This window comes from Natator depressus, chromosome 3, assembly GCF_965152275.1.
Source record: "Natator depressus isolate rNatDep1 chromosome 3, rNatDep2.hap1, whole genome shotgun sequence".
Classification (NCBI taxonomy): Eukaryota; Metazoa; Chordata; order Testudines; family Cheloniidae; genus Natator; species Natator depressus.
In genome coordinates, this window is record NC_134236.1 from 8,081,344 (window position 1) to 8,090,504 (window position 9,161).

Sequence of the window (9,161 nt, forward strand, 5' to 3'; positions counted from 1 at the left end):
GGAAGAGGAGCCCAGGCAGAGCGGGAGACATGGCGATTGCCCAGAAGTGGTGCAACTCTAGGGTGGCCCAGGCGGATGGCCATGTCCTCACTAAGGTTACCAAATTTCTGACCGAACAAAACCAAACACTCTTGCCCTGCCCCTTCCCCAAGGCCCCGCCCCATTCACTCCATCCCCCCTCCCTCCATCACTCGCTCTCCCCTACCCTCACTCACTCGCTCATTGTCACAGGGCTGGGGAGGGTCCCTTTTCGACAAGGTGTTTGGTTGAAAACTGGACAGCCGGCAACCATCGCCAGGACACGGCAGCCCAGAGGGAGAGAGCCAAGTTGAGTCACTGAAATGCCAGGCCACGTCACTAGGGGGCGCTCCAGGTCAGTGAGTCTAGAGCATAGCGCGACCCTCATAGATGCACAAAGTCCTGTCTGAGCTTGGGAGACATCTCCGGGGAAGGGGTGGCGGGTTTACTGTAGGGCCTGGTCCATGGTGTTCATGCCAGGTGTTCTGGGAGGTGCTTGACTGCCCCCCGGGCCTGCGCTCAGAGCCAGCCCAGCACGACTTGCTCACCCTGCTAGGATCTGAACAGGCTGATCAAAATTTTAAAACAACCCAACCCTCAGAAAACTCCAATTACTGGCCTGACCTTTCTGTGGCTAATACATGTCCCTACTTCTTCTAATTGGAGGGGTGTATTTTTCTAATAGGAGCAACTCAGGGGATTCACAGATTTATCTTGAGAAATGAGTATTTCTGCCTAGCATTTCTTTTTCCATAGCCACTGAAGTAGCGGCAGGAATTAGAGCATGTGGGCAGGGTTCTGAGCTGTCCTGATTTTCACAGAATAGCCCCAGTTCTGGTTGCACCACACTGTGTCCTACAAAGGGTTTTAATGACCCACCGTTTGATCCCCTCTGTCATCAGGGGGATCAAACCCAGAGCCCCTGGCACTTCTACCACCCGAGGTAACAGAGCAACTCACCAGTAGCTGGGCATTAGTAGTAGACTGTTGTCGTTATGGGGGTCCACCACTAGTGGGAGCTGTGATGCCTTGGGCTGTGCCAGTGTATTACAGGGTATTGACAGCGGGCCCAGGAAGGGGGCAAGGAACTTTCACTCTCTGCTACTATTTAGTGTTGCATTTTCATTGTGCTTGATCTCTGACCTGCCCCGAAGCTGGAGGGAGTGGGTGGGCATCAGTCATGTTCCCTCCCTCCTCTCCTGCCTGGCACTGCGCGGTGATGCCAGCCGCCAACGAGCAGCAGCAGCCTTTGCCATATCTGTGCCAACCCATACACTTGGCTCAGGCCAACAGCGGCATCTTTGCACCAGCTCCTTGGCACGTAGACGTCTCAGCTCCCAGTTGCCTGGACAGCTCACGGCGATTGATGCCGCGTGTGGCAGAGGGAAGTCATGTACTAGATGGCATTGGCCCCGTCAGAAGCCCCGGCCGCTGGCCAGACCTGCTTTGTGGTCATGGGGCCTGCGTGGTGCTGCAGCCAAGGCCCAAGCTAGCTATGACTTTGCTGAGCACCCAGGTGAGCTTAGTGCCCGGGTACAATGCCCTGCCTGTATATCCCAGGTCGAATTCCCCTGCTGCGCTGCTGAATGCCCCATGTCTGAGTGTAACCATGGAATCACATGGAAGGCGCCTGGATCGGGGTGTGCTTGTCACCGTTCCAACTGGCCTTCGCCCACCTGAATGCCTCTCTTCAAAATGTATCAGGCTAGCGTGTGTCTGTCTGTCCTGGGCTGGGTTATTCGCAGCCGCTAACCTCTCCCTGGCCTCCTGGTTCTCCAAAGCGCCATGTCCCGCCGAAGCCACGTGCTCTCAGCAGGGCGTATTCAACGCAGTGACGGGAGAGGAGAGGTTACGCACGTGCCAATGGCAGCAAAGCCAGGAGACAAGAATCTCCGATCCCACGGGGCTTTCCCCTTCTCCCTGCTCCTGTCCCTCCCTTCTCCCCTCGTGCCACGGCCAGGTTAAGAGAAAGTTCTGACCAACGGCATGAGACGCCTTCTCTCAAGCTCCTACCGACTGCTGGGGACCCCTTTGCGCTTTAACAATGTCGTCCCACTTCCCTGCTCTGGCTCTGCCGGCCCCGCTGGGACTGCCTGCCCTTTCCATAGGTCTGTGTCGGGGTTCGCCCATCCAGCCAGTCCGGGTGGCCCACTGGGGCAGGTTGAGGGGGCCCAGCCGCACCCGGGGAGCCGGGGCCAGCATGCACGCCACCCGAGGGGCCTGGCTCGTTCACAGGCGCCTCACGCACGGCTTGCAATGATGTCACCCCAGCACCCAGCTGGAGCACGTGATGGGGCCAGGCCGTGAGCTGAATCCGTGATTCCCCAGCACCTGTGGGGGTGGTGGGTGGGCCGAGCGGGCTGCACTGGGTAAGGGGAGGGCGAGGCTGCTCCAGCACCATCTGGAACAAAGACATCACTTTCCCATCCCTCTTGTCCTCCCCTAGGCCCATGGCCCGGAGGCTAATGAGGCTGTGATTAAAGGCAGCTCAGCCTCCGCCCCTTGCAGCACCCAGAGCTGGAGATTTACAGGGATGGGAAGCTTTAAACAGGCAGGATGGTTTCCTATTGGTCGCTGTTGGCAGCATGATGTCATTGCCATCCAATCAGGAGACAGACCGCTCCCCTTCTGTTCCCCCCACCTTTCCCCTCTTCATCCAGGAGGGTGTGAAAAGTCTGGCAGGAATTAACCCCTTGTGGATTTTAGTCTGCCAGGGAGAGAAGCCCCCACAAGAATGCCTCCCCCTCCCCCTCTGCTGGCGGGCCAGCACCACCAGGGCTGGGACACCTACAAGGGGAAGGAAAGGATGGTACGGGCCCCGGGGGAGGGGTGGCAGTGCCCATGTGCCTGGCTGCATATGGGCATTTTCCATCAGTGCCAACTAGCATAGAGAATCCAAGACTCTGCCTGTGCCACCCCCCCGCTCCATTTGCCAGGCTCTGAGGCGGGGGGCGGGAGGGTTGCATTTGAAAAAGACTGCTCTCTGAAGGTCACTTCTCTGCAACTCGATGGGGAGGAGAGGGGTGTTGGGGGAACAGCCAGGGAAATGGAGCTGGTTGCTCAGCGCCGAGCAATCGGGAAAAGAGCATCTGTCCGGGCTGCAAAGCTGATGAGGCTGCACCTGTGTAGGACTCAGCCCAGGTGCGCCCTTGATGGGGACTCCGGAGATCTGCCTTCAGTTCCTGGCTCTGCCACAGCCCTCGGGCGTGTCCCTCAGTCGTGCTGTGCCTCGGTTCTCCAGCAGTAAAACGCGAAGAACAAACCATCCCTTGGCCAGCCGTTGTCTGCCTTGTCCGTTACTAGGTGTATGTACAGCACCTAGCACACGGGGGCCTCGGACTGTGCTACCAAAGAGATCACTTCTCTCGCTGCACCCATCACCTCCCACCACAGCCTATGTTCCACCAGAACCCTCAAACTAGCCACCAGGAGGGGGAGGTCCAACCCGGACCTGCCGACAGTGCGGGGGCGGAGGGAGGGCAGTGGCTTCAGCAGATGTTACTGAGCATGCTCAGTCCATGTGAAACCAAGCAGCAAATCTGGCTGAGGCACATGACTCCGCATGCCCCCCCCCGCCCCCAACACACACACACACACATTGCCTCTGGGTCCATGAGTGCCAGAATTAGACGTTCCACAGGGGACGGACCTGGACTGTGGAACTCACGGCCACAAGAGCTAGGGGCGACCATGGGCCTCATCATATCTGAACCCAAATGTAAAACTCATCTCTTTAACTTAGCTCTCCCATATACACATGCCGGCCCTATCGACTGATCAACCCATTCGCCCTACAGGCTGGGCAGAGAGACTGGGACTGCGGTTCCCTTTCCAAAGATTTGGGCGATGCTCAGGTACTGAGGGCATGGGAATGGGGGGGGGGGCTGCTTTCCAGCCTGTTATCCTTTGTGTGTGTGTGTGAGTGTGTGTGTGTGTGTGTGTCAAGGGGAGGTGTAGAGCTGAGCTGGCTTGATGCTTTGCTGCCCTCCCGTCCCCATGTAGCTGTTATGGCCCCACTGGGATGAGGCTAAAAGCCTTTAAGGAATGAGGCAACATCAAACATCTCTTGCCCCTCCCCCTTTAGAGCAATATCGGCCCGCTCAGGTACCGTGGTCAATTTCAATGAATGATGCTCCCTCCTTCTGCCTCCGTTCATCACTCACATCTTGTTGCCATAGCAATGGGGACCAGGGACAGCTTCTGCGGGTTCCCTCGCGGCTCACCCCGGCTGGCCTCTGCAGAGACATTGGCTCCAGGGTATTGTGTCGGAGGGGCCACGGCAGCTCCCTCCTCCCGCTACACCTCACTGTCCCCTCCCCTCCGTCTCTCCAGGGGAACCTGCTGGGATCTGATCCAATGTGAGGCTTCCCGCGATCCCAGGCCTGCGTCACCCTGTTAGACCATGGGAGCTGGTGCCAGGCGAGCTGCCCCGGGGGACCTCGGTTGGCTGGACTGATGCCGTGCAGGTGTCCGTGGGACAGCTGGGCAGGAGATGACGAAGGTCCTGGAATGAAGCTTTGGTTCATTAGAAATATGATGGCTTTTCCCCCTGCAAGGAAATCAGCCAGGAATTCCACATCACATGGGACGAGAGGCTTAGCTGGTTAGTCTGAGCTCCTTGGAGGCTTCGGACAGGTATAACCTGAGCTTTGTGTGCCAAGGGGTGAAGGCAGGAATGGGAAAGGTTGTCTCATCTTCTCCATGACTTTAGGCCCCCAGCTGGCAAGGTATGTCAGCACAGGCTTGATTTTAAGTACATGGGTCATTAAAGTTAACGGGACTATTCCCCCGCTTCAAATGAAGCTTGTATTTACCGGCTTGCTGGGCTGGGTCCTGAGGATATGGGGATGGGCACTTCTTATCGGAAGGCTCAGAGTTTGATCGGTTGGGCTCTGACTCTGACTCACCAGACGTCTTGGGCTGGAAGAGTCCTGAGAACTTGTTCTCTCTCATGATTCTTGGTCCTTCAGGCTTCCAGACAGGCCAGAAAAATCTAGAACAGATTCCCAGTTTGTGAACTGGCCAGGAATCCCATGGAAACAGCCTGCCCTGTGTTAGATAGGCCTCTCTTCTTCCAGGCTTGATTAGACCTTGGTAGAACAGGCCCGCTACTGCTGAAAGCTAATAGACGTCATCCCTTTAGCTGCAGCAAGCGAGGGCTCTGCTGATGGTCCCGTGTCCAAACCCGCTGCCGAGTCATGCTCTGCTGCCATGATACCGGCTTGGTCGCTAATTGCTCTCGGACCCTGTGATGGATAATATATAATCTTTTGGATGACGAGTGTGTGTGCCTCAGTTTCCCCTGTGAGCTGCCTGGTTTACTAGCTGGTGCGGGGGAAAGGTTGTTCAGTCTTTGCACGTGGGGCCGACGCCTGGCTGCCTGGTTGCCTATGGAGAGTCCCAGAAGGCAATTGCCCGACATGGGGCACTGAGCAACTAACGACCCAGGTGGCCCACCCTCTTTGGAGGCCAGCCGGGGGGGACCAGCTGGAGAACGAAGCCTGAGACTGAGGCCAGGTGACCTTGAGCACAGGACTAAGGAGGGGCTGCTGGAAGCAGGCTGCGACTCAGGAGGGGTCAGAGGGAGCTCTGGGTTCTGAACTGAGGCCGGGGGACTATGCTGTAACTCTCTGCTCTCTGGGATAACTAAGTACTTCACGCGCCACGGTCCAGACATCTGATACACCCTCCTGCTCTTACAGCGCTGGCTGCGAGTCACCCCAGAGCCGGATTAAACTGGGGGTGCCTTGCTCCCTTTGGGAGTGTAAGTCTTCCCCAGGTGTCCGATCCAGGGGGATTCGCTGCTGGGAGCTCGCGGTGTGAAGCTGGGGTGCTGAAGGCTGGGAGGTTTGGACCTAGGAGGCAGTGAGGCCAAGGAACTGACCCCAGCAAGAGAGTGTGACCCCAGGGGGCTAACACACTGTAGGGGGTCCTCCCAGGGACCCTGCCAGAGCTGGGTGAGAGAGCACCGGATCTGTGGATGCGACAGCCACTCAGCCAAGCTGTGATGTTCAAACACCTTTTGCTCTGGCCCTGGGCAGCAGCTTCCCTATTTGTTACTGTCTCGCCGCCCTGGCCTGCCTGTCCATGGAGGGCACGTACCAGAGGGGATGGCTTTGTAGCCTCTGGACTCCCTACAGCCTGCGTATTGAAGTCTGGCAGGGTTGTCTCAGTCCTCCTGTCCTTCCAAGAGCCTGGCTGGTCTGCATGGTTTCTTCACCTCCCCTGCCATGGTTACATGCCACTTATTTACCCAACTGATGTTCCCTGCCCCAGAGGTGGCTGCCCTTTAGAGGTGCTAGATGTACAGAGAACCAGATCCTGTTCCCACTGAAGTCAGTGGCAAAATACTCATTGATGTCGAGAGCACCAGGGTTTGGCCTGCAGCCCCGCTGTAGGCGGTCCTTGAGGATGACGGGTGCTCCAGGGACAGAAGATTGTTGAATTCCACCATCCAAGACGTAGCAGCTGTGAGAGGGGGTTGTACAAAGAGCTGGACACGCAATACGGAGAAGACAATCCTTTGGATTTGAGTCCTTTCAATCTAGAAGGGTGAACAGAGTGACTGGCTCTTCCCATGCGTTCGGGGACAATAGCGTTTCAACGCAGTCTGGCCAGGTGCTCTGTCTTAGGTGCCTGCTCTCATCCTCAGCCCACTATTCCAGACGCTCTCTCTGCTGGCCTCTAACGTTCTTTGCGGGCTTCCTATAACAGTGACACTTAGCTCTTATCCAGGCATCTCTGACCTGGAAGGCCATGCTGGTGACCTCTCGCGAGGCTGACTTGAACTCCGTTTGGACTGCAGTGCACAGCCCGGTACTGTTTGTCCCTGGAGCATTTTCCCAACGCATTAGCTGCAGCTGCAGGCTTGCGTCCCTGGCTGCATTTGAGGACAATTCTGCCCTGGTTCAGCAGCACTCACAGCCACGTTAAAGGAAAATCGCTCCCCAGAGGCATGGAATGTGGGCCAGCCAGATGTGCTGATCTGGGGCTGTGACTGCAATCGGCACATAGGAGGTCACGGTCGAGGATCTGTGCTGGGCGCGAGTTTGGTGAAGTGGGGCTGCGGATTGCTTTGGGGGGATCCGTTGCAGGTGGAAACGAAAGCCATGGGAAACATTGGAGGGCATGAGCGAGATGTTGCTGGTGGAAAGGAACGCACCAGTCTTCCCCCTTGTTCCCTGGCTTTTCAAGTCTTGCGGGGATGGGGCTTATCCTGCTGCGGCCTTAACGGTCATTCCCCATTGGTTTTGTTTGCCAGTTATAATTTGTATTGCCGTAGCTCAAGCCCCAGTGGGGATCAAGGCCTCATTGTGTTGGATGCTGCACAGACAAGACACTGTCTTTGCCCAGAAGATCTTCCAATCTAAATAGACAAGAGAGGCCCAGGACTCTTACCTGACTTTCCAGGTGGGGAAGGGAGGCAGGGAGAGATGAACTGATTTGCACACGGTCACACAGGGAGGCTGTTCTTTTCCAGCAATCACCGGCCATGCTGGGCTGGGGTCTGTTTAGAGACAGGCCTGATGTCTCTCGGGTCTTCTGCCTCTGTGAGCCAGCCCAAGCTCCATCAAGGCGGGTGGGTGGGGGGATGGGTTTGGCGTCCGTGGTTCTGTGGAGACCTTCTCCAGTGCTCTTGGCGCAGATGGGGCGACCTCGCCCAACATCTCCAGGAGTGCAGCCTGGGTGCAAGAGAAATGTGGATCGATTGATCAGCTCAGAGGAGGGAGGCTGCCATTCCGGGGACTCCCCACTCCTGGGCTTGCTGTGTTCTCATGGGGACCAGAGATGCCCGTCCCGCTCTGGCTCCTGCTAACACATTTTCTACAACAGAACTCCACCAGGCATGGCACTGCTGATGGAAATGAGCGATGGATGATATTGACCAGCACACGCCTGGTGCAGGCAGGGACAGTCAACACAGCTCTGTGTCAAGGCATCAGCGAATCTCCATGGCCTGCCACGCCCCTGCTAGTCCAGTCCGATCATTGCACTGGGTGGTGATGGACTTGGACACACAACTCTCAGTCCTGGCATTCAACTGCCCTCTGCTCTGCCCCTCTCCGCTTAGCTCTGCTGCATCCTGCTCTGCTCTTCAGCACCCTTTGCTACTCTAGACGTGGGCAGGGGACAGATCATTCTGCCAAATTGCCTGGTATTTCTTATGATGAGAACTAACCTCCGGACTGTTGCCCTCAAACCCAAGTCACACGTACGCCTGATCAGGCTATAATAAATCCAGTCTCAGTTCCACCTGCGTCATTCACCTTTCTCCCTTGAGTGGAAGAGTTTATTCCTGTAATTGAAGATTTGTGGTCCATGGATTAAGTCTGGAGTTAAATGAACTTTCAGACAATTTAAATCATCCACTTTAATTTTCTGGTCCTCTGAATATCCCAACAGAAATCCGGAGCAGATCGGAATGGCTTTTGCTACATTTCATCCCAGGGTTTATCATTTTTATGGTTTTTAAACTGTTTGGCATTTTCCAGCCATGAATCAAGTTCCTCTAGAATTTGCTTTGCAGATCCATTCATAATGATCCATGGATGTAAACACAGGTGTCACACTTGTTAACCAACCAGTTACCTGTGGCAGTCGGAAATGGGGCCCATGACCGTGAGCTCTGGAAATGCAGCCCTTGAGGAGGGAAAGAAGCAGCTCCCCTGCTATTGAGAGGGAAACAAGATACGTAATCTGGTCTGATGCACTCTGTGCAACAGAGGACAGCACTGCATGTACATACACAGTCCCCCGGAGATGTAGGGCTGGGGATCATTGCTCGACATGGCTGACTAGGAATGGATTGCAAGTAGGATGGGGTGGATTGAGTCTAGGAGAAGGACATGCCTGTGGTTAGTGCACTGGGTAGAGACTCAGGAGATCTAGGATCAGTTCCCAGATCTGCTCCAACCCCCCTGCGTGACCTTGAGCAGCTCACATTGTCTTTCTGTGCTTTTGTTCCCCAGCTAGAAAAGGGGGATAATGCTCCTTCCTTTACGTCCTATTTAGATTGTAAACTCTTCAGACCTGGGATGATCTCTCGCTATGTGTTTGTACAGATCCTTGCCCGGTGGAGCCCAAACGCTGTCATGGCCTCAAGGTGCTACTGTAATATTGAAAATAAACGACCACCCCAAACT